The following is a 24,550-nucleotide window of genomic DNA, read 5'->3' on the forward strand; positions in this document are numbered from 1 at the left end:
TAAAAAATGAATTTCAGCATACTTAATCTTGTTCTTGTATTTTATTACTACATTTGAATACTAACATACTAGATTGGTAAAAAAGAGTATATTTTTATCCTATCAAATGCTTTCTTAGATGGTAAAAGTTACCCGCCACCTGCCACATGGAGGTCACAGAAAATAAGGTGAATTTTTTGAAATTTTTTGAAATTGTCCCAGTCATCCAGCTCCTTTTTTTTTTTGACAAGGGCTCATGACCTTAGTTCTAGAGGAGATTTTAAGCTTCTGCATCATAAATACTTACATTCAAAATGAACTTTTGCCTTATAACCTTCAGAAAGTTATTTAGATTCTTTAAGTCATGGTCTCATAATTATGAAATTGGTATAATGATACTATCACATTCATAGAGTTAATATAAATATTAAATGAGGTTGTATATAATGTTATAAACATCAATGGGATATGATGCAGATTAAATAAAAAATGCACATAAGTGGTCACCATAGTGTCTTGCATGTGGCCAGGACTCAGTAAATAATACCTATGATGATGTCTTTCTTGTTAAATATTGAGCTTGTTTTAGCACATTAGACATCTTTATTTTAATTATTAGATATATCCCAATGCTATTTAGAAACAAAATCTTTATATCGTGTTTTTCTCAATTTAAACAATGTAAATTTCACAATGTAAATCAGGCATATTTTATTCACAATATGCTGGCACCTGCACTAACCTTTGTTTGCAGAAAAGAAAACGAGGCCAAAAATAGGATGATATCCCAACCTCAGACATATTAGAAGTCATGTTTTATTTATTTATTTATTTATTTAATTTTATTTTTTTAAAGATTTTTATTTATTTGACAGACAGAGATCACAAGTAGGCAGAGAGGCAGGCAGAGAGAGAGAGGAGGAAGCAGGCTCCCTGCTGAGCAGAGAGCCCGGTGCGGGGGCTCGATTCCAGGGTCCTGGGATCATGACCTGAGCCTAAGGCAGAGGCTTTAACCCACTGAGCTACCCAGGCGCCCCCATGTTGTTGTTTTAATCACCAAGCCAATAGTCACACTTCAGAAATATGAAGCCTTTTGCTTTTCCCTGTAAATTATGACTAATATATTAATAACAAAATACTACCATTCAACACAAATTCAAAGGTTTTCAAAGCACTTTCACATAAGATTTTATTTGATCTTCTTAAGAACTTTGTGATTCCCAGAATACAGATGCTTTCTTGGGTGAGTGGCCCAGAGATGAACAGGTAATAACCAGTGCAGCTAACATGGAAACTCCCTACTATCTTCTGATTCCCTGCCTGGATTTCTTTCTACTATTGCTTTCACTTCTCCTACAATAGGGGATTCCTGGCATCACCTAAGGACAAATTGAATGGGCTTCATTTTCTGAATGGTAAAGTAATCTGAGGAGGAGAGTCTTAACAAAATTATAAAGTTTCACAGTTTTCTCCAAAGGATACTTTATAGTTACACCTTGATATCCTCAGATTGTCTTTGAATTAACGGAAGGATAGTAAGAATATACAAATCTACTAGGTTGAACTTCTGTAGTCATTTAAATCCTTAAGAAATTGTTAAATAGCTTATTTTTAAATATTTAATTGGAAATGTGTATACACAGATATGTGTGTGTATATTTACTTTTAAATAAAAGCATACTGTGAGAAAGAGTAAATTATGCACCTCTTTGAGTCTTCTTAAAAGATTTTTCAAACTTCATTAAGTATGGCTGCTTCTGTAGTTTTTCCTCTTGACTGTTCTGATACAGAAGCATTCTTCCCTCTAAAAGTACAGTTGTTTCAAAGCAGAAAGGTGAAGCTGGGGATATGTATATGTGAATTATAAAAGATAACTCTTGTTTCTAATTCATTTTAAATAACTGGCAGTGAAAATACAAACAAGGAGGGTGCAACTAAACACAGTTTGGATTGAATCTTACATGACATACAAGCAGCTCATTGAGTGATTCAATCGCAAGTTAGCCTACTGAAATTCTTAATTGCAGTCACTTTTAATGAAACATGGTCATTGGAGCTTAGATGTATTCCATCAATTAGAAAGGAGCAAAAGGAATTTAAGCACTATGTAGGTTATGTGCTTCCCCCCCACCCCTGTGCTTATATTTTTGCATGAATCACAAAGCAGACATCTGTAAATTGATTTAAAATAGGGCAAAGTCATTCAATAAACCAATTCTTTAAACAGCAAAGTTTCAAATATACTCAACAATAATTCCATCAAATAACCTTTGAAAAAATAAACTACATAATGAGAATGAAAAGTTTCAACAATACCCATTAGGGTATTCTCCTGCACCATTGATTCCACTAGTATCAATTGCTTTCAGTTAGCTGAACTCTTGAGTGTTTATTGGAAAGCACTAATAAGCCACGATCAATTTTCTTTTTAACTTCACAAGGATAGCTTGAATGAATTAAATGTTTTCTCTCCCTTTCACACCCTGACCACTTCTTTCCATTTTGGACATATAGTAGGAATATCTTGAGCATTTATATTTCTTTTCTTCCAAAAATAAAAACAAGGAAAGGCATATTAATATGTTTTGTCTCTTATTAACTTCCCACCATACTTTAGATTATGATTGCACATATGAAATTCTAGGGATATGCCTCCCTTTGTTTCAGATTAAAAAAACAATAGGATCAGACTTTCAAATGCATTTGCTGTTTCTCATTAATGAATTCCATTTGCCTCATTTTTATTGAGATGCCATGCTACACCATATTTTAAATACATATAGATAGATAAACAAATAGATAAATAGCTTACGTGCCCAAGATCAATGCTCTCAAGTGCTTGGTAATGCAGAGCAATAGTGCTTAAAACCAATGATCTTAAGCCTTTAATCCTTTGTTCAAAGCTATTCTGTCACCATGTCAAAGGACAGATCTATTGTCTCTTCTTTTTTTTTTTTTTAAGATTATTTATTTATTTATTTATTTGAAAGAGAGAGAGAGAGATCACAAGTAGGCACAGAGGCAGGCAGAGAGAGAGGGGGAAGCAGGCTCCCAGCTGAGCAGAGAGCCCCTATGAGGGGCTCGATTCCAGGACCCTGAGATCATGACCTGAGCCAAAGGCAGAGGCTTAATCCACTGAGCCACCAAGGTGCCCCTATTGTCTCTATCTTTAAACATAAAATTAAAATGAATTTATAAGATGTGATAAAATATTATATTAAAATTACAAGAAAAAAGGTATATAGATGTTATAAGAAATTGATCTTATTTTCAATCCTAATTTGTTCTACAATAATATAACATTTAAGCATTAAACAAATGCTAAGAACGTATTTACAAAATACTGAAGAGAATTGGAACAGAACTAGTTAAGCATTTTTATTATGTCTTGAATGATTTGTATTGCTTGAAAAGTGTAGCTGTTATTAAAAGTTATTCTTTGCTGAAGTCTAGATGATGCCATTTTGTTGTAACTGAGGTATAGGTTTTTCAGGTATATTTGGTGATCTTTCCATGAAATCTAATTTTAAAACATTTTAACACACTATTTCTAAATTGTATGTGTAACTATAAAACTGTATTATTACTATTACTATATATTTATTTACTTTTAAGTGAGTTCCTTGTCCAGTGTGGAGCCCAATGCAGGGCTTAAATCATGACCCTGAGATCAATACCTGACCTGAGGTGAAGAGTTGGATGCTTAACCGACTGAGTCAACCAGGTGCCCCTAAAACAATTTACTATCAACAAATAGAAAACACTGACTTATGGTAATCAAATGAAGGTTTAGAGTCAGTCAAAATACTACCTAATACTTCTTGAAAGGGAAACATTTGGTTTAGGCATCATTTTTGAGATTTGGATGGATTGATGTTCACGCACATTTCTGATTTTAGAAAGTTCATCCTTCCCCAAATATTTACCCAGAGAATTCATTAGAATCTTGAAGTAAATTGCAGTTGCTCATTAAACGATCAAATCCTTGTGGACAAATACAAAACGTGTGTCTCTGAGGCCCAGAATGTGGCTGGTGCTCAGGAAATTCTTCTGGGTTGCTGCTGGCATTGACCCTTCAAAACAGTGATTGTTAATGATACTTAAGAATTTGTGAGCGTGTGTGTGTGTGTGCGTGTGTGTGATTTGAAATGGTATGTTTAAAACAACATGTAACAAAATGTGACAAAATACAATATGGTATAACTTAGAGTGATTCTCAACTTGAGAAAACTCTTCATTAGGACACATTCAGTGGTATGCTAGCAAATGTTTAACAACAGGCTGCCCGGCTTACCTCTTCTCTCAGACCTCCCACATTTGTGCTCAGAGTCCTGGCCTACTAATTATATAGCAATTGATTACCTATATACATGTATAAGTAATGGATATGGATTACTTCTATGGATATATATATATATAGCAATTGAGAGGTAGAACATCACATGTAGATATCAACATGAGCATGTATTTAACATGCCATCATTCATGCCTATATGAAAGCTGATCTCTATTTAATGAGAGAATTAATATAAATTTTATAATAATCTCTGACGTATAATCACACAATATTAATACAATTTATCAAATAGGTTAACAACTAACTCCAAAGAAAACTTTCAAGGACTTTTCTAAACACACAGGACAAGGTTTACTACTGAGAATTTACTCATTGAAATTGAGAAACTTCATCCACTTTCCATAAATAAATATCACTGTGGTGACAGACAGAAAAGTAAATTTCTATCTATACTGAATAATAAGTCGTTAGGAAAACTGCCATTTGGTAAAATGTCAAGCAGTTCATTTAAAACGAACGTAGTCTATGAGGTGGTAATGTGAGAGAAGTTGTCAACAATTTCTTCAAAGACAAATATATTAGTCTTTGGTTCTCCCTAAAGCTTCCTTGTCCTACTCAGTCACACAGACTGCTTCTGCCCGTAGGGAAGAATATTAAGATGGGTACAACATCTTGAATTTTCCAAGGAACGGCCACTGTAACAAATGAATGCCCCCAGTTAGCCCCGCTCACAGTATACGTGCAGAAGGACTGAATCATGGCTGTTATAAGGTAATGATTTTGCCTCACATTATTTCAGGCCATGCCCTGCATATGATCCCTTTTAATCTGTGGTGGCTAGCAACGCATGAACCGCTGTGGCATCAGAAGACTTTGCTGAGCCTGTATTGAGATGGGGCAGATAGTAATAATAAGTAATGGTTCATTTACTATCTCTAAATAAAAAGAAAGCTGAATATTTTATCTACCCCCAAATCCATTTGACTGAAACTTACATCCAGGTAAGTTATTTAACTCTTCTCTGTGCTTGGGGTGTGCGCGCATGTGCATTTTTTAAAATGACAAACCTCACAACAAATATCTCTGCTTCTTTACTTGTTTACCTTGTTTCCCTACCTCACCCACAATAAACCCATGAACATTTTCCTTGCCTATTGCTTGAAGTGGAAAATTAAAGTCATATATTTTCTCTCCCGTTGCTTCCAAGACAGTAATACTTTTGGTGTTAAAAATTGTCTCAAAGGATGTGCTGGAAATATTCGTTAGCTAAGTTAAAGGAGTCCACAACATGTAAATTTTTAAAGGCAAGGGGTCTAGAATAATGCAACTTTGCCTCATCAACCAAGAAGCATGTAAATTTTCCTAGTCCTCTCTTTATGCTTGGATTTAGGCAAAATAACAAGCTATAAATCTTTCATGATGCTTTCATAAAACGTGTTTATATTTTATATGAATAGATTAGAAGTATAATATGTAATATACAAATAATTTTTCTGTGTATACTTTATTTAACATATGTAATAAAATACATTTATATTTTCATTGATTCTACAAATACATAACACCCATAAGCTATGAGACCTGGGTCATAGATCATTAGGTTGTCCAGAGGACCCATCATACAATCTGGTGCACAGAGCAATGTGTAAATGAATAGTACAGGACATTGTGAGGTGTGCTGGCAGAGAGTATATAAAAGTATTACGGAGTATCAGAAGGAATGATGGCCACGGATGAAGTGGCATTAGAGCCGAGATTTTAAAGGGAACCTAGTATACCTCCATGTGGTCAAGTAGACAAAACAAAACAAAACAAACAACAAACGTGCATGACTCATTCAGAAACCGTGGTTAGTTACCTGTCAGAGCATGGGTTGAGAAAGACAGGTGGGCAATCTGGAAAGAGAGGTTTCAATGTCATTTGTATTTTGGACATAATACTGTGGTCATTGGAGAACCAAAAAATCTTTTTAATGAGGAAATGTATATAATTAATCATTTTTATTTTGGAAATATTTTAACACACAAAGTAAGCTTGCAATGGCAGAACGACTAGTTAGGAAGCTATTTTGATAGACCAGAAGAGAGATTAATTTAGCTAGCTAGAATCCATGGAGGTGAAGGAAAGTCTAATGCAAAAGGTAAAAATACCAAAGATTATGAAAGAAGATGGGAGATCATGGTAAATGTCATTTTGCTTTCATTAGTAAGTAGAAACTGAAAACATTCAGTACACACACACACACACACACACACACACACAATCAAGATGCTGAAGAGGAGAATGAGGAAATTTGAAAATTTCAACAAATTGATTTTTGTTTCTTTTTCCCTCTGGAGAATACAGCTTTTTGATCTAAAGTTTTATTCAATAATATAACTACTATTTATCATTAGTTATCCTATGTGCACAGATCTGTTCTAGGTGTTGAGATTTAGAAACAGAAACAATTCCTGGTGAGTATGGAATTTGCATCCTAGTAGGATGTCATTGACATTGCTTCACTTTAAGCCTGAAAGATAAATCAATGAAAGAAATTTAATTTAGAAGGCTTTGCTCTGTAATAACAAGTTGGACCTCCTTGGGACTTTTCCCCAAGAGAGTACTGATTTCATGGTAATTATAGAATAAAAAGTACCCCCAAATCCACTGTTGCATGGAAAAGATGTAGGAAGCAAATATTTAAAAATTAGACAAAATAAAAGCAGTAATAATAATGTCATGACATTATTAAATCACTCAAAATTGTCTTTGAAAATTTCACTTGTTAAGAGAGACAATTGTAAGGGAAACTGCTAAATTCCACCCGTGCCCCAACAATCCAGGTAGAAAGCATGTAGAAACTAAATCACTTAAATTTAGTTGTTTCACTGTAAATATTCTAACTAGGAGCAACTATGTTAAAAACTTGCAAGCAAGATTCTAATTTACCTGAACTACAATAAATTGAATATGAATAAAACAACATGCATATATGTGTACAGTGTTATTAGATATATCTATGCATGTTTGTAGACACACACACACACACACACACACACACACACTTTCTGTTTCCTGATCCTAGAAGTTTCATGTTAGATTTTTTTCAACTACCTCAAATACAAAAGAAAAAAAAAAGTCATTTTTACAGACCTCAGGCCAGTGACCCAGGTGAAAAGAGAAATGAAACAAAGCTTCCTTGATGGAAGAGTAAAAGCTTTCTCATCATCCTTGGACAAGCTTTAAGCCATTTAAAAAATGATATATTTTCTGAGAAAAAAACAAAAAAACATCCAAATTACTCAGTGGGGGAAACACAATTGGAAACTGGAATTTGAGGACACAGACACCTAGAGGTGTTTTGAATCATTATAGATGACATATCTAGATGCTAAGAAATTGTAAGGAAATTTTAAAGGGTAGATAGAATTCCCAACGGTGCCCCTTATTTCTCAATTGTTTTCACTGGTGAAATATATCTTTTCAAACATATCGTGGAGGCTTTTATATATCCTGTAGCTGAGTGAGATTTTGTTACAACAAACTGGGGATACTTTTGTAGACACACCAAATATCCTATATATCTCATCCTGTTTATTCTATTAACTACTTGATTTATTGAATCTGGAATCACTAGTGGATTTGTTTATGGTAAAAACTCATTCTCTTGTCTTCTATACAACATGTTGAAAGTTTGCTCCCATTCTCTGAAGAATATCTGCCACTTCTGTACCCATATTTCCAGATGAGTCAGTTGCTAATACATAACCTAGGAAGATTCACTCATGTTGAAATGGGGTAGACCATGAACTAACCTCCGATGGGACCAGAAGGTACAGGCTAATAACATGCATGGCACAATAACAGAGTTTATAAAATACTTAGTTAAAAAAATCCTGGAGTGGTACTTTGCACATATTTATACATGTTCAAAAAAAAAGATAAAATAAATACAACATCATATAATTGGTATGCAGGGAAATGTTCTCAGAATACAAACAGAATGGAAAATGGAGGTCATACTTCAAAATGAAATGGATCCCATTTATGCTCACTCAGATTTCTCTTCAGTCTTTCCTGATTCTAATGTTACTTAAATAAGTTTTCACCAAGTGAGTTTTAAAGTAAAACATGAAGAATGAGCACAGACATTTTGTGCTCCATGGAATAGATTTTCAGATTAGTTTTGGATGACTGCTTTTTAACATGAATACTATATTTAGGTGCTTAGTACAAAAGGTCATTCCATAAGCACTGCTTGATATAGTGATTTGTGTCACTTTCAGAGAATTTGGAATTATCTTGCTGTCTCAAATGACTTAATTCTGCCTGGCAATTCTACTATTAGACAAAAGGAAATTATACCCTTCTCATTATATCCTTAAGAGGCTAAAATTCACCACAGTCATGTTTTGTTCTACTTTATTTAAGTCCTGCATAGTTTAAAATGCAACCATTCATTATAATTTTAGTTAGCATTTATTTAAAATCTCTTGTATATCTTTATAATTCATGCAATGCTAGTAATAGTAACTGATAAGAAATCTAAATTGGGATCAAAGTGTTTTCATTAAAAAAATTGGTCTTAAAACTAATAAAGAAAATGATAGTGACAATATGAGTTTTAGAATAAATTTTATAAGGATCAATTGAAGTGACATAAAGTTAGCAAGTGTTTTTGAGTGAGAATAAATGGTAACATTTGAGCTTCTTTCATAAAACGAGTTATGAGACCAATATGTCATCATGTCATTTAAATCTTTTGTACGAGAGCTTCTCCTGAGATTTTGAATAGACTGGAGTGAATAGAAAGACAAAGAATTGAAGTACTTTTTAAGTCAAAATATTTTTTAAGAAAGCAAGGTTCTTGAATCTATAAGAAAATAACTAAAGAATTGGTGGACAATATTGAATTGGCTACTTGTAACTAGGCTGATAAATCTACAATTTGTGAATATCCATGTCTCTTTCAAGTTTTACTGGATGATCTTCTCAACGGAGTAAATGAGTAGTCATCAATATAAGCTGATTTTGGATATGTGGTATTTGTTATTCATATAGATGGTCTTAGTGTTTCACAAAATACCTTGAAGTTAATAAATAGTCTATGAAGTTTGGTTTAATCAAATTATGAATCAAAACCTTTTTCCTGGGGTGCCTAGGTGGCTCAGTCAGTTAAGTGTGATCTGATCTCAGCTCAGGTCTTAATTTCAGGGTCATTTAAGCCCTGCCTTGGGCTCCCTGGGTGTGGAGCCTACTTAAAAACAAAACAAAACAAAACAAAACAAATACCCATCTTTTTCCTATTTTTAAATCCTGATCAAATCACACAGATTTTTATTTTGTCCAATAAATTCACAATTGTGGTAGCGGCTAGTAAACTTTTTAACTTTTTATAAGTAAGGATTTTTACACCGTGGCTGTGTGTGCATGTGTGTATGTGCACAAAATCTACAAATATAAAAATTTTACTTGTTTATCTGTTACATTAGAGAAAGCTCAAATATCTAAGATTACATTCTCATAACACTTTAGTTCAGGAAATTATTTTAAGGAGCTAGATAAAATGATTTTAAAATAACATTTAGTGTTTCCCATTAAAAAATTAAGGTTGTTAAAAAATTAAGGTTGGTAACAACTAAGCTATAAGCAACTAACCGTGACAGTGACAGATATTCTGATTTCCAGTATTGGTGATTTTACCAACACTTAAACCTATATAATTATTTTAAATAATGGAGGAATTAATGCTTTAGTACCTCTTTCTAACAATCATCTTATCTACTTTGCCCAGGAGGTCTGAGTAAATGTAACTGATTCTTTTCCCCATCATATACATTATGAATATTCATGCTAAAGAGAGAACTAACTATTAAAACATATCATGAATTATTTACTGTGCCCAAAGCTGCATTAACTTCATGGAATATTCCCAATTCACCAAGGCTTTGAACATCCACCTGAGGTCAGTTATGCATTCATAATACATGATTCTAAAAATAATATTCTCCAAAGTATGCAATTTTCACTTGAAAAAGTCAATATAAATCTAACGGTAATGAATAGTATGATTGCATCCGGGTCCGAAAAAGGTATTTCTTTTTTCTCTGAAGTCTTGGAATAGAATGGTACTCCTGGACACAACTCTTGTGGAAGGAAACAAGGTGCTTGTTTTGGGACGCTGTCCTCACACCTATGATGTTTCACAACAATTGGAAAAGCAGGAATTATGTTCCACGCTGATGTTTTGATGGTGCTAGTGTCACAGCACAACATAGTGAGAAAACACCAGCGGGGCAGAAGTAAAGAGCTTCATAAAACACAAGTAACGAAATTTTTTCTCCCTTGGTTTCCAGGCAGAACACAAAATTAGGACTGTGCTAGAAACCTCTTCCCTCTAGAGTTAGCATGGTGCAGTAGAAAGAACACGAATCTAAAGCAGACTCATTTACGTAATTTCGTACAAATTAATGAATGCCTCTGAATTCTCAATTTCATCTGGGATATACCTACATCATCGGGAGGATAGGTATATGAAGTAAATTAATACATATTAATCACTTAATGTACTTCCTGGTGAGGAAGTGTGAGTTTTAGGAGTCAGACCCTTGGGTTCAAACCATCAGTTTGCTTCTTGAGCATTTTGGTAATTTAGGGGAAGTTACCTAATCTTTCTCAACTCCAGTTTCCTCAGCTGTGAAATGAGGATAATAATAGCCTCACTTAATGTGGTATTTGTTGTGTGGATTAAGGTCCGTGTGTGTATATGTGTGTATGTATAGCACAGAGAATAGCATACTGGAAAACTCAATTCAGGTTAGCTTTTACTCTATAATGATTGTTAGCTGGTTATTTTCATTTCTTTTTTTTTATGATTTATCTGGTGGTGATGAGTGTAAATGACTGGATTGGCAGGTAACATTTCAGTTTTAGGAGGAAGAAAATAGTTATTTTCTGATAAGTTAATAATGAATATTAATGGGGATACACAATAACTATTTAGGAGGAATATTTGATATTTCCACTTTAAATTACTGTATAGTAATAGTTTTTTTTATTTTATTTTATTTTTTATAAACATATATTTTTATCCCCAGGGTTACAGGTCTTTGAATCGCCAGGTTTACATACTTCACAGCACTCTCCATAGCACATACCCTCCCCAATGTCCATAACCCCACCCCCCTCTCCCAACCTGTATAGTAATAGATTTACTGGGTCATTGAATAACTATCTAAATGTGTGCCTCAATCTTTAAGAGACAATAAAAATATGAAGACTGTTTCTGAACTTTTTATAGGACTAGGTTGTAAGAAGAACCTATGACAAAAAGCATTCATTGCTAATTCCTTAACTAATCTCAATTTTACTTAAAAAGACAATTGTGGCACTTTGGTGGCAATATTACCAAGTTAACTGTAGGTATGCGTTCAGAGGAAGGAGGCATAAAATCCTACTTACTTATTCATTCATTCTAAAACTACTTACTGAGTGGCTACTATGGTCAGGTACTTTTCTAAACTCTGAGCATATAGCACTGAACAAAATAGACAAAGATCTTTGCCTTTAGAGATTTTCTTGAAGAAAACAGTAAACATGATAAATAATTAAATATAGTGTAGGTTAGATAGATTTTAGTAACTAAGAGACAAATATAGCAAGAATGGTTGATAGAATGTGACAACAGAAGAGAGCTGAAATCTTAGTGGTGCTGGGAAAACCTCCCAACAAGGTTCCATTCGAAAGAGACCTGAAGTAGGTAAGGCAGTAAGTGATGCGAATCTCAGAAAAGTGTGCTCTAGGTAGAGAGAGTTGCAAATGCCGAAGCTGCAGGAAGAGTGGGTCTGATGACTGTTCCTATAGAATGTACTTAAGAGTGCAGCCTTAGTAAGAGGAGTCCTCAAGCTGCCAACCTTTGCTATCTACCCAGCTTGATCAGTAGCTAGTCACTGGTATTGGAAGCTTCAGTCTGGAAATTACAGTAAGCCAAGGAGATAACCTGCCAAGATCTGAGCTCACACGGGGGCCCTTTCCTTCAGAAGCCCCAAGGGATTCCTTCCTTCCCACTTCCCTTCCTCCCTCCCCTTCTCCCTCCCTCTCTTCCTTCCTCTCTCCCTCCCTTCCTTCCTTCCTTCTCTCTCTCCCTCTTCCTTCCTTCCTCTCTCTCCTTCTTCCTTCCTTCGTCTGTTGTTGTTTAATTACCCTATAGGCATAACAGAGGTCCTACTCTTAAAAACAGATGAGGCATTGAGTTCCTAAATTCTCAAGTTCTTTATAGAATCCTCCATTTCACACATCAAGAGTAGTGCCTTTTTATGAGAGAAGCAGAAAAAGGAAACAGAAATAGCTGACAGGTACCAAGGGAGTGAGATCGTTTGAAGGCTGTTTCAGAATTGTTATTAATGTAGTGGTACAAGGATTATTTGATATAGTCTTATGTGGCCTTATCATAAAAAAGGAAAAAAGAGATGAACATTTTATCTTATATAGAGTAAAATATCTTGCAAAACTGCAAGCAATAGAGAATTGTTATCAGAGCAAGGGGACTGCCTTATAGGTAAAATGCCTTATTAAGAAAATTTTCTGATATTATTATAATTAATATACCATTTAATATGTCCCCAAGTCCCCGCTCTTTACCAAATACACTAAATCATCTGCATAATACACAAGTTTCAAATATGTTTCTTTAAACAAAGAGTGAGTCCAAGTTGGAAAATAACATTTAGTTAAAATCTTTGGAAGGATAGAAATAAAAACTCTTTGTTGCTATCTCTGGGTGGCGGGATTAGGAATGATTTTCTTCCTCTGTGCCTTTCTTGTCAAATTTCTCAATAATGAATATTCTTAAAAAGCATGAAAACAACTCAAAAAGCTGTATGTCAGAAATGTGAACGTTTAAGCAAGATTTAAATGTAAAGAAAAATTAGAGACTTCTGCATTAGTGTACTCCAGATGGCGTTCAGCTTGCGTTTTTGTGTGCGCAGCCTTTGAAAGTTATGACTTTCACATAAAATAATGATAATAATAATAGTCATAAGAACAGCAATCTCATGAGTTCCAGCAGATTCCAGCCAGGTTATTTGAAAGCGCGTGGAGGCAATGCCGGGTTTGCGCAATTTAACTGAGCGGTTCAGCGACCATTGTTACCATTGCAACAAGCAGATGTCACTGCAGACTGTGTGAAAATGTCAGAGAAAATGAAGCAAATCCAAGTAGTAGTAGAAATGAAATCTCACCCTTAAAGTGTGTTCTTTCCTACCCGGAAGATTGTCAATTTGAAGACTCTTTTGTTCGTTTGCGGCATTTACTCTGACTGCAACTCATAGTCTGAAAATATTTCCATTTATCTCGACCTGGAATCACAGCTTCCCTTCTCAGGCTCTTTAGGCTCTGAGGGGTCTCACCAAAGCGCGTTAACTGCAGAGGCTGACAAAAGGAGCTTGAAACCTGTTCAGGTGCCCAGGAAGCCACAGGGGTGGGGGCGGGGCTGAAGGGAGGGAATGTTATTAAGTTGCAGGACTGAGTATGACATATCATTTTGTGGATAGATGGGTTGAGTAATGCATGTGCTGATCTCAGCTCGGCAGGAATAAAGTACTTTTACTCCAATCTGTTTTTCACCACCACTACAAACAAGCCTTCTAGAAAAGGACTTTTTCATTAAAAGTAAAAGCCAAGAATCTCTGAGCTTAAGCTTGGAATTTGAGAGTGCAATCCTCTAAAATCAGACACTTTATAATACGGTAGTGGAATCCTCTTTCTGAGACTAATTTTCTATCCACTCAGGGTGGAGAGTATTTAAGTTTCCACAGTGAAATACTACCTGGAAACAGACTCCTATTTTTCTTTTTTCAAGTAAAAAGAGCTTAATAAAATGTTCTTAGGGTACATATTCTTTAAATTATAATTTTAGAATTAACCCTAATCTATAATATATGCACATATATAGTTCATGTTAATTTATTTTATCAATAACTAATTTGATCTCATAAAATATAATTTAGGCATAATAAATACCTACAAGCCCCATATCTGTCAATTTATCTATTATGATGATAACTCTAATCAAATTTTGAGGGTGCTAAAAATGTCATCAGTCATAACTCTGGTGAAAGCAAAATAAGATCTGAGGACAGTTTAAATATAAAGCTGCAGCAAATTGAGACATTTATAGAGCTCATGGAAGGAGAAGTTATTTATAAAAATCTGGAAAAAAAAAGATTCATCTCCTCCCCATGAAATCATTTTTTCATAATTTCATAAGAAATTGATTAATTATAGATGCAATTTTTGTAAAAGCAATTTTCTCACAGAACATTTTGGTGCAGCAGTGCCGGAGAGAAAAACCTGTGGAAAGCCCTGGACCCGGACTGTCAGTTCCATCGAGCCCACAGTGAGTTCTCTGGCTGCATCCAACCTCTCAGCACCCTCCGTAAAACACACCTCCTGGCCGCTTGGGAGATCATCTGATCACAGGCGCACACACAGTTTGCAAACTGCTAACACTTTAAAAATGTTAACTATGAAATATCATATGTCTAGTCTTCACCCCACTGAAAAAGAGAATACACTTGTGTCTTAACAGTCGTGTCCTAGGTCAGAGAATGTACGGTTTCGCTTACCAGCACATCTGCAAGTGCCGGCTGGAAGTTTGTGGACTTCAAATCTCTGAAGACACTGTGTGCCCCTGTGACAACTCCCAAGGTTAGAGGGGCCTTCTCTTACTAGTGTCTGATTTCAAAGCATGTAGAGTTGAAAGGAAGAGAGGAGAAGGAAGGAAGGAAGGAAGGAAGGAAGAAAGAAAGAGAAGAAAAAGAAAAAGCCAAGGCAAGGATTTTCTATAGCAATGAAGAAAAGTCTGCTTTTATAATTAAGGGCTCTGATCAGCTTAGGTTCACTAAAACAAAGCATTTGAATTGGGAGGAAGGAATGATTTCTCTCTTCTAATGAGGAAGTCTATTCCCCAGAAAGGATGGCAGAATGGGAATGGAGATTTCTGATTCCTGTTTTTCCATCCTCTTTACCTCCCTTACCTTATAAATTAGCAGATTTGCATACATAAAATATACCTCAAAAAACTCAATAAAAGCATGGTTTAAAAATATGCAGCTAATTATATGAGAATGTTCATTACTTTTCCCTATAAGGCAAATGAATATTTATCAAGTTAAATTCCAAGATACTTATTATCTCGCTTGCATTTTGAATATAATTACATTGGAAGGCAATTGTTCTGATGGGTGTAGGCAGAGATTAAAAGATTTGTATGCACTTCTTAAAAATGCAAAATAATCATAGTTTTTTTTTTAATCATTAACAAAGTAGCTCAATCCTTCCCTTCAGCTGAAAAATAAGTTAGCATTAAAGCATAACAGTTCTGAAGATATTACATAATAAATGAAAATGGCCAAATAAAAACTAGGTTGCAATTATTTTTTGGAACCTAAATTTATAAACATGAGAAAAAAATGCCGGAGATATTTAAAGGAGCTATTTAATTTGCTATTTTAAAACTCAGATTTAAAAATAACTGCTCTCAAATTGTTCCACTAATGTATAATGTAGATAAATAACATCAAAATGAATAAGATTTATGAAATAGCAAATAGGCTGCAATTGTCTTTAAATTAATAAATTTTAATTATGCTAGGGCAAATAAAATCAAGGTTTCCTACATCCACATGCATATAACTTCTATAATCATAGAAGTTTTTTCTTACACTGCATTTTATAATAGCATCAAAATGAACTTGTCCAAATACATACCTTGGTTTCCCATCTATATCTAAACTTCCAGAAGAAATAGATTTTGTATTATATTTCTTTTATTGATTCCAAATGATCGAAAGTGTCTTAAAGCTAATTGGTATCCAATAAATATCTTAACAGCTAGCAATAGAAAAAATGAGATAGAAAATTGAAAAATTATAACACAAATTATATAGGAGACTGAATTTAATTAAACTACAGGACAAATAGCTCATCTATTATGTATGCTTTGTCACATATAAAATCTATCTTATTGTATTCTTATTCTCTCATATATCTGCCAGCCTCCTATTGCAAATATTGTTAATGTCTTTCCAGACTAAATACAGAGCCTAGAAAGTCATGAAAACTGTTCAACTCCAAGTGTGCTGTGTCTCCTTTCGTGTTTGACCAAAACACTTTGATAATTTTAAGTAGCAAAGCTAAAATGTTGGGTGGTGATATGGGACTAAAACTCATATAGCAGCTGCCACTGAGGTAGGGGAAGAGTCAAAGCCTAAAAAAGGCTGAATCAATTTTAACTGAGATTAGCTCTAGAGAACTTTATGGTCAAATAGGAATAGAAATACATTACTGCTTAAGCATGAGTTTTGCATTTTTATAAAAATACTACATGTACATGTAGTTTGGTGTGAACTAGGGGAAAAGAAAACAATCTCTTGGACTCTGGAGCCCTTTTATGAAATTTCTAATTAATTTTGATAAATCCCTTTTAATATGGCAAGGAGTTCCACTTGGGCTTATCAATTTAAGAGTTATACTTGCACTCAGTGGACTAGAATCTGCCCTAAGCTAGTTATGCATAACACCTGCTAAAGTTAATAGACGTTCCACATGAGTAGCTGATTTTGCCAGAGAGTCATGTGGAATTAACTAATAATGAAATTTGGCTGACAATATCTTTAATATTTTCATTTAAAGAATATTTATTACCTTGCATGGCCTCCTTCCATAATTAAGTTTTTTTTTTTTTTTTTTTTTTTTTAAGATTTTATTTATTTATTTGACAGAGAGAGATCACAAGCAGGCAGAGAGGCAGGTAGAGAGAGAGGAGGAAGCAGGCTCCCTGCTGAGCAGAGAGCCCGATGCGGGGCTCCATCGCAGGACCCTGAAATCATGACCTGAGCCGAAGGCAGCGGCTTAACCCACTGAGCCACCCAGGCGCCCCCATAATTAAGTATTTTTGATGTGCACTCACCGTATTTCAGATGTGTCATCATTCTTTTTCTCTGATGCCATACAATCAGGCAAAGAAAACATTTTTAAAGTTTTTGTCTCCCAATATTCATTACAAATGATGCAGTGGCATACTCTCTCTCTCTCTCTCTCACACACACACACACACACACAACATATGTTTAAGAAAACTCATAAATGTATGGGAAACACATTATTTTTTAAAATCTTTCTAGACTCTCACAGACTGTAGAAGCTGTCCTCTTTCAAAGAAATGTCATTATTGATTTAAAGATGAAAGTACTAAAATCTTAAAAAACCGGTGTTCTTGGTTAAACATTGCACACAAAATGGCGGTCATGTCTGCCTCTCCATTGAGTCACTCTTCCCACACTAGTTTCCTTTACTGTGTTCACATTTTAATTCACATGGTTTGTCCTTCTTGGAAGACCCTTTCTGCAATCCCTGTCAAACAAAAACTTTAGTTTGAGTTCCACCTCATGTTTTTGGTTAAGTGTTTGTAACCCACAGAGATTACTTTCTCCATCAATTTGTTGCCTTACTTACTCTGTGTACATCTCTCACCATAAACTAAGGTTATATTCCCTGTGGGCTTTGTTTTCTTACACAAACTGAATGTTCCTAAAGTATGAGGGTTTTTATAGTAGGGCTTTCTTCCTAGGCTCTTATGCAAAAACTTGTATATGCTCAGTGCATGTTTACAGATGGATTAATGAAAAGTGATTTTTTATATTGATGTAAAATGAATCCATATGAATGTGAATCCCAGATGAACTTACTTTGGCCAGCAATACCAAGCACCATTTCCCTATATGAGGATAATTACTATAGAGTGGAGAATAGTATTAGGGATATTCATAGTGTGTCACTCATTTATTTATTAAAAAAAAACTGGTTACTGAGAGATATATGTTATTTCTACTATGACAGCCTGGTGATTTCAGATGGAAATTTGCCAGATATTATTCTTTTTTGTACAACTTTTTAGGATCTGTGTTTGTGTCATTTTATTTGATAATCATTGGTATTTATTTTGTGTATGTGCTATATATTTAACCTATTAAAGACTAAAATGAAATAAGAGTTATCACTCTCCCCACTGCCCACAGGGATTTTCAACTTGTTTGGCAAGATAGAAAAATTAACATCTAAGGGAATATTACAATTATTTGAAACACAAAGATAGAGGAGAATTGTGCATGGGTCTATAAATAGTTTAGGGAAATGATGTTATATGCTAAGACAGACAAGAAAAAGATTTTTAAAAAGGCATATTAGATTTCAGATGCAGATGAGGGATCTGAATAGAAATATACTAGGCAGATGTTACATAGCCTCTGAAGAGAGGATTATATCAATGGGGATAGAAATAGGAGAGTCATCAGCATATTGGTGGTAGTTAAATCCACTCGAGTATACACACCACCATAACAAATGTAATTGAAGAAGATTAGAGAGTCAAGCACTGAAAGTTCTGGGACAACCACTCTCAACAAACAAGATAGGATTAAGAAAAGAAATCTAAGCCAAGGGAACCAGCAGAAAACAGAACCCAGAAATTTTTAGAGAATTTCAAAGAAATTTGTTCAGCTAACATTCTCTGGTTTTGTCAACAACCCTCTCCCACTTTTTCTTTGTTATCTTTTTAACTTCTGTCCCTTCAACCACCACATATATGTTATCTTCATCCCAGATCTCTCTCCTGACTTCTGGACCTTCATGTTCAGGCATCTTTATACAATCTTGTGCTGGACTGCCATAAGACGTCAAATTTCGGTGAACTGATTAGCTGGGGTAAAGATAGTGATTTGTCTCTTGCTCTTCGGTAATAAAATATTTGGACTATATCTGGACATGGAACCAACAAAAATAAAGTCTACATTCTCCAGACCCTCTTGAAGAAAGGTTTAGCTTTGTAACTAGGTGTCAGACAATGGGATGGAAGAAGAAATTGTGTAACTTCCCAGAAATGTCTTTGAACAACATAGGCAAGCCTTCCCTTAGCTTGCTGTTTTTCCTCCCAGCTAGCTGAAATGCACATTTTATAGCTGGACATGGAGCTAGATAAATATGCTAGATTATGAGATAGTTGTGGAAACTCAGGCTGTGCAAACAAAGCAACAAAATCAAATGAGTCTTAATCTCCCACCCTTGTGAAAAACTTAGCCAGCCATGGATATATGATTGGACTTTGATGTGAAACAAACTCTTGTCTTATTTAAATCACTATTGTGTTGAGCCCTCTCTCACAACCCACCAAAAATAATTTTAATTAATACGGTATATTTACCACAAATCTCTTTTTCCTCTTATATCCCATATTTTGTGAATAGCATTGCCAGCAATCTAGGCATTGAAAACTGAGTCTTTCCTTTCTCCCTCAGCCCTCATGACACCATCCATAGTGTGGTCTCTCCTGTGATTGCCTTGGTCATGCTCTTGTCATTTCTTGCCAAGATTATCTAAAATCTGTTGCTTCCTATTTCCAGTTTTATTTTTCCCCTCAATTCAAAGTCTGTGCTTTGCAACTAAAATGATCTTTTTACAAATTAAAAGTCTTATCTTGTCATTTTTTTTAAATTAATTTAATGAATTCATTTAACAAATTTCCATTTATTGTCTATCAGCTTCTTCCTGATATGCCTCCTGCTATGTCTGCAATTCCATTGTTCTGATTTCCATACTGCTCCCCATGTCCAACCACATAGAATCTCTTACAGAAACCCACTTGGCTTTTTCATGCTTTCTTAGGAGTTGTTTCTTTTATGTGAAACTTCCTTTCTCTCTCTGTTATTTAGCAAAGTTCTGCTTGCCTTCAAGTCTATGTTTAATAATTTCTTCCTCTTAGAGAATTTTGATAAAGACTGGTCCTTTATTCATTCCCTGATACCCCATCACAGTCTAGGTAAAGTTTTTTTTTAATGTGATCTCAGTTCTCTATACATCCCCTATTATAGAAACCATCACAGTGTAAAAGATTGTTTACTACTCCACCTCCCCCATTTGTTTCTGGGATTTTTTAGAGCAGGAACTTGTTTTTCATTTCTGATTACCAATGTCTAACGGTGCCTAACATTCAATCATTCAACTGATATTTATTGAAAAACACCATGAATATGTGAAAGATCATGAGTAAGAATTCAGCAATTACTCTCCAGCTTGAACATTAAAGATCACATCTAATCTTAGAGGTGAAATATATTAGCTACACATGAATTAGAAGCTAAGAAATCTGTTACAGGCAAACCTTGGAGATATTGAAGGTTCAGTTCCAGAACACTGGAATAAAGTGAATATTGCAATAAGGCAAGTCAAATGAATATTTTTTTGGTTTCCTAGTATAAGCAAGTGTCATACTGTATTACAGTCTATTAAGTGTCCAATATCATTATGTCTAAAAAACAGTGTACATAACTTTAATTAAAAAAATATTCCTAAAAAATGTCAACCATCATGTGAGCCTTCAGTGAGTTGTAATTTTTTAGCTAGTGAGGGTCTTGCCTCAATGTTGGTGGCTGCTGAAGCCTGGGGTGGCTATGGCAATTCCCAAAAACAAGACAATAGTAAAGTTTGCTGCATCAATTGACTCTTCTCTCTTGAATGACTTCTCTATAACATGTGATGTTGTTTGATAGCATTTTACCCACAGTAGAACTTTTTACAAAATTGGAGTTAATCCTCTTAAACTCTGCCACTGCCTCATCAACTAAGTTTGTATGATATTCTAAATCCTTTGTTGTCATTTTAGCAGTCTTCACAGCATCTCACAGGGAGATATATTTATATTCCCTATAAAGAAGCCACTTTATTTTGCTTGTCTATAAGACACAACCCTCATCTACTCATGTTTTATCAGGAGACTGTAGCAATTCAGTCACGTCTTTAGTTAGGCTTGAACTCCAATTTTAGTTCTCTTACTATTTCTACCTCATCTTCAGTCACTTCCTCCATTGAAGTTTTGAACCCCTCTAAGCCATCCATCAGGATTGATATTAGCTTCTCCCAAACTCCTATTCATGTTGATATTTTGGCCTCTTCCTGTGAGTCACAGATGTTCTTCATGGCATCCAGAATGGTGAATCCATTATAGAAAGTTTTCAATTGACCTTCCCAGATACATTAGAGGGATCACAATCTTTGGCAACTATATTGCCTTATAAAATGTATTTCGTAAATTATAAGACTTGAAGGCCAAAATTACTTCTTGATCTATGGGCTGCAGAATGGATGTTGTGTTAGCAGGCATGAAAACAATATTCATCCATTTGTCCATCTCCATCAGAGCTCTTGGGTGACCAGGTGCTTTGTCAATGAACAGTCATATTTTGAAAGGATTTTTTTTTTTCCTGAGGAGTAGACCTCAACAGTGGGATTAGCATATTCAAAAAACCATGTGTATGTGCTGCTGAAGTAAGCACTTCAGTGAACCATGTAAAGACATGTACTGTCATCCAGGTTTCCTTGTTGCATTGATAGAGCACAGAGTAGACTGAGCATAATTCTTCTTTTTTCAAAAGATTTTATTTATTTACTTGACAGAGAGAGAGATCACAAGTAGGCAGAGAGGCAGACAGAGAGAGAGAGGGGGAAGCAGGTTCCCTGCTGAGCAGAGAGTCCGACACGGGGCTTGATCCCAGGACCCTGAAATCATGACCTGAGCTGAAGGCAGAGGCTTAACCCGCTGAGATACCCAGGCACCCTGACTGAGCATAATTCTTAAAGAATCTAGGATTTTTGAATGGTAAATGAGTATTGGCTTCAACTTAAAGTCCCCAGCTGCATTAGCCCCTAACAAGAGAGTCCGTCTGTATTTTGAAACTTTGAAGCCAGGCCTTGACTTCTCTCCAGCTGTGATAGTTGGAGATGACATCTTCTTCTAGCAGAAGGCCATTTTATCCAAAATGAAAAATCTGTTATGTTTAGTGAGCCACCTTTGTTAATTATCTTATCTAAATCTTCTGGACAACTTATTGCAGGTCCTACATCAGCACTTACGGCTTCACCTTGCACTTTTATATTATGGAGACAACTCCTTTCCTTAATTTTTATGAACCTCTGCTAGCTTCAAACCTTTCTTCCTTAGTTTCTTATCTCCCTCTGCCCTCACAGAATTGAAGAGTGTTGGGGCCTTGCCCTGGATTAAGCTTTGGTTTAAGGAAATGATGTGGCAGGCTTGATCTTTTACCCAGACCACTCAAACCTTCATCACATCAACAATAAGGCTATTTTGCTTTCTTATCATTTGTATGTTCACTGGAGGAACACTTTTTCACTTCCTTCAAGAACTTTCCCTTTGCATTCACAACTTGGCTAACTGGTCCAAGGGGTATAGTTTTGGGCTATCTCAGCTTTTAACATGCCTTCCTCACTAAGCTTAATCATTTCTAGTTTTTGATTTAAAGTGAGAGACATGTGACTCTTCCTTTCACTTGAACACTTAGAGGCTGATAAAGTTATTAACCGGCCTAATTTCAATATTGTTGTGTCTTAAGGAATAGGGAGGCCCGAGGAAAGGGAGAGAGGTGGGGGATGGCTGGTAGATGGAGCAGTCAGAACACATGGAACATTTGTTGATCAAGTTCACTGTTTTATATGGGTTTGGCTTGTGGCACTCTGAAACAATTGCAAGAGTAACCTCAAAGATCGTTGATCACAGATCATCATAACAATTATAATAATAATAAAAAGTTTACAATAATAATAAAAAGTTTACAATGTTGTAAGAATTACCATAACATGACATAGAAACATGAAGTTAGCAAATGCTATTGGAAGAATGTCAGTGGTAGACTTCCCTCATTCAGGGTTGCTACAAACCTTTAAAGGTTTAATTAATTTGTATAAAATGAAGTATCTGTGAGGTATAATAAAACAAAGCACACACAAATGAGACATGCTTGTACAAAAAATAAGACTCAAAGAAGTCATGACCTGTTCAAATTTATTAATTAGTAAGCTCATATGCATATAGGAGATGCTGTAATACGTATGTGTGTGTGTGTGTGTGTGTGTGTGTGTGTGTGTATATGTGTATAATTTCAGAAACCTGAAGACTAATGCATGTGGAGTGAAAATTGCCAGGGATGATACGCAAATAATTTGATTAACATAGCATTCTTTTTGCTGATGGTTTTTCTATATAAATAAAACTTGAAAGAACATATCTCTGTGACATCCTTTTTTTTTCAGTGACATTCTATCACCATATGTGTGAAACCATGCATGACTAGATTGAAAATTGAAGAAATCCAAATAACTGTGTATATATAGGTACTTGCTTCAGTCATTTTTAAACTGCTTAATCTTTATTCTATCTCTAGATTTGAGGAAAATAAAGCCTTTTAATTCAGCTTGAACCTCTTCTTAGTATTAAAAAATATTTAGGATTATATAAAAAGTGTGAGAGTCAAGTGATGTATAAGGTTTTCTTGTATGGCAAGAAATCTGCTTGTTATGGTCTTATATTTACATCTATGTACATGGGCCCAGCCTTGGTCCCTGGAACTTGAGAGCATCTTAGTGTCAAGAGTACTTCAAGATCCCTCTACTTAGCCTTTAATCTTTTCTCTAGATGGAGAGATTTGACTACTTCTAACTTAATAAGAATGTTGGATTTGGTTTACTTTATAGTTCTTCCAATTAGCTTTCTGAGGTTTTTTTTTTTTTTTTTTTTTTTTTTTTTGGTAGCCTTTAATCTTGTCTAAATTTGTGGGAAAGTAGAGGAAGAAAAAGAACACAATTACTTTAAAAAATGTATTACAATTAACTGTCAGTACACTTGGCTTAAATCATATCATGCTTTAACTATGTGAAACTTAGTTTAACTATATGATATATAACATAGCTTCTAAATGAGCATCATTCTATTAGAAATTGACTAGAGTTTGAAATGAAGGGAAGTTCTATAATGATATGAATGGGAAGAGAGTTGTAATTGTCTAAAGTTCAAATACAACATTTCTTTGATATTTCTAAAACCCCACCCCCCCAAAAAAAAATTAACGCTGATTTAAGTCAATTCCATTAAGCAGGTATCCCTTGCTTTCTGAAAGTTTGCATTATGAGACTTTACTTAATGAAAGACCTACATTCTGCCTGTTTTCGATAACCTAAAGAAACCTGAAGAGGATTTTCACTTTTAAGAAAAAAGGCATTACCATAATAATGTAGGTCTTCTTTCTTAAAAGCAAAAGTCCTTCTTAGATTTCTTTAGGTTATTGAAAACAGGTATTAACATAGGTCTTTCATAAAAGCAAATGGCATAATGTGAACTTTCAGAAAGCAGGAGATACTCTCTGTTCCTTCCATTTTCCTTACAAAAGT

The sequence above is a fragment of the Enhydra lutris genome, unplaced genomic scaffold (genome assembly GCF_002288905.1).
Source record: "Enhydra lutris kenyoni isolate GAN:26980312 unplaced genomic scaffold, ASM228890v2 scaffoldscaffold2, whole genome shotgun sequence".
NCBI classification, from domain to species: Eukaryota; Metazoa; Chordata; class Mammalia; order Carnivora; family Mustelidae; genus Enhydra; species Enhydra lutris.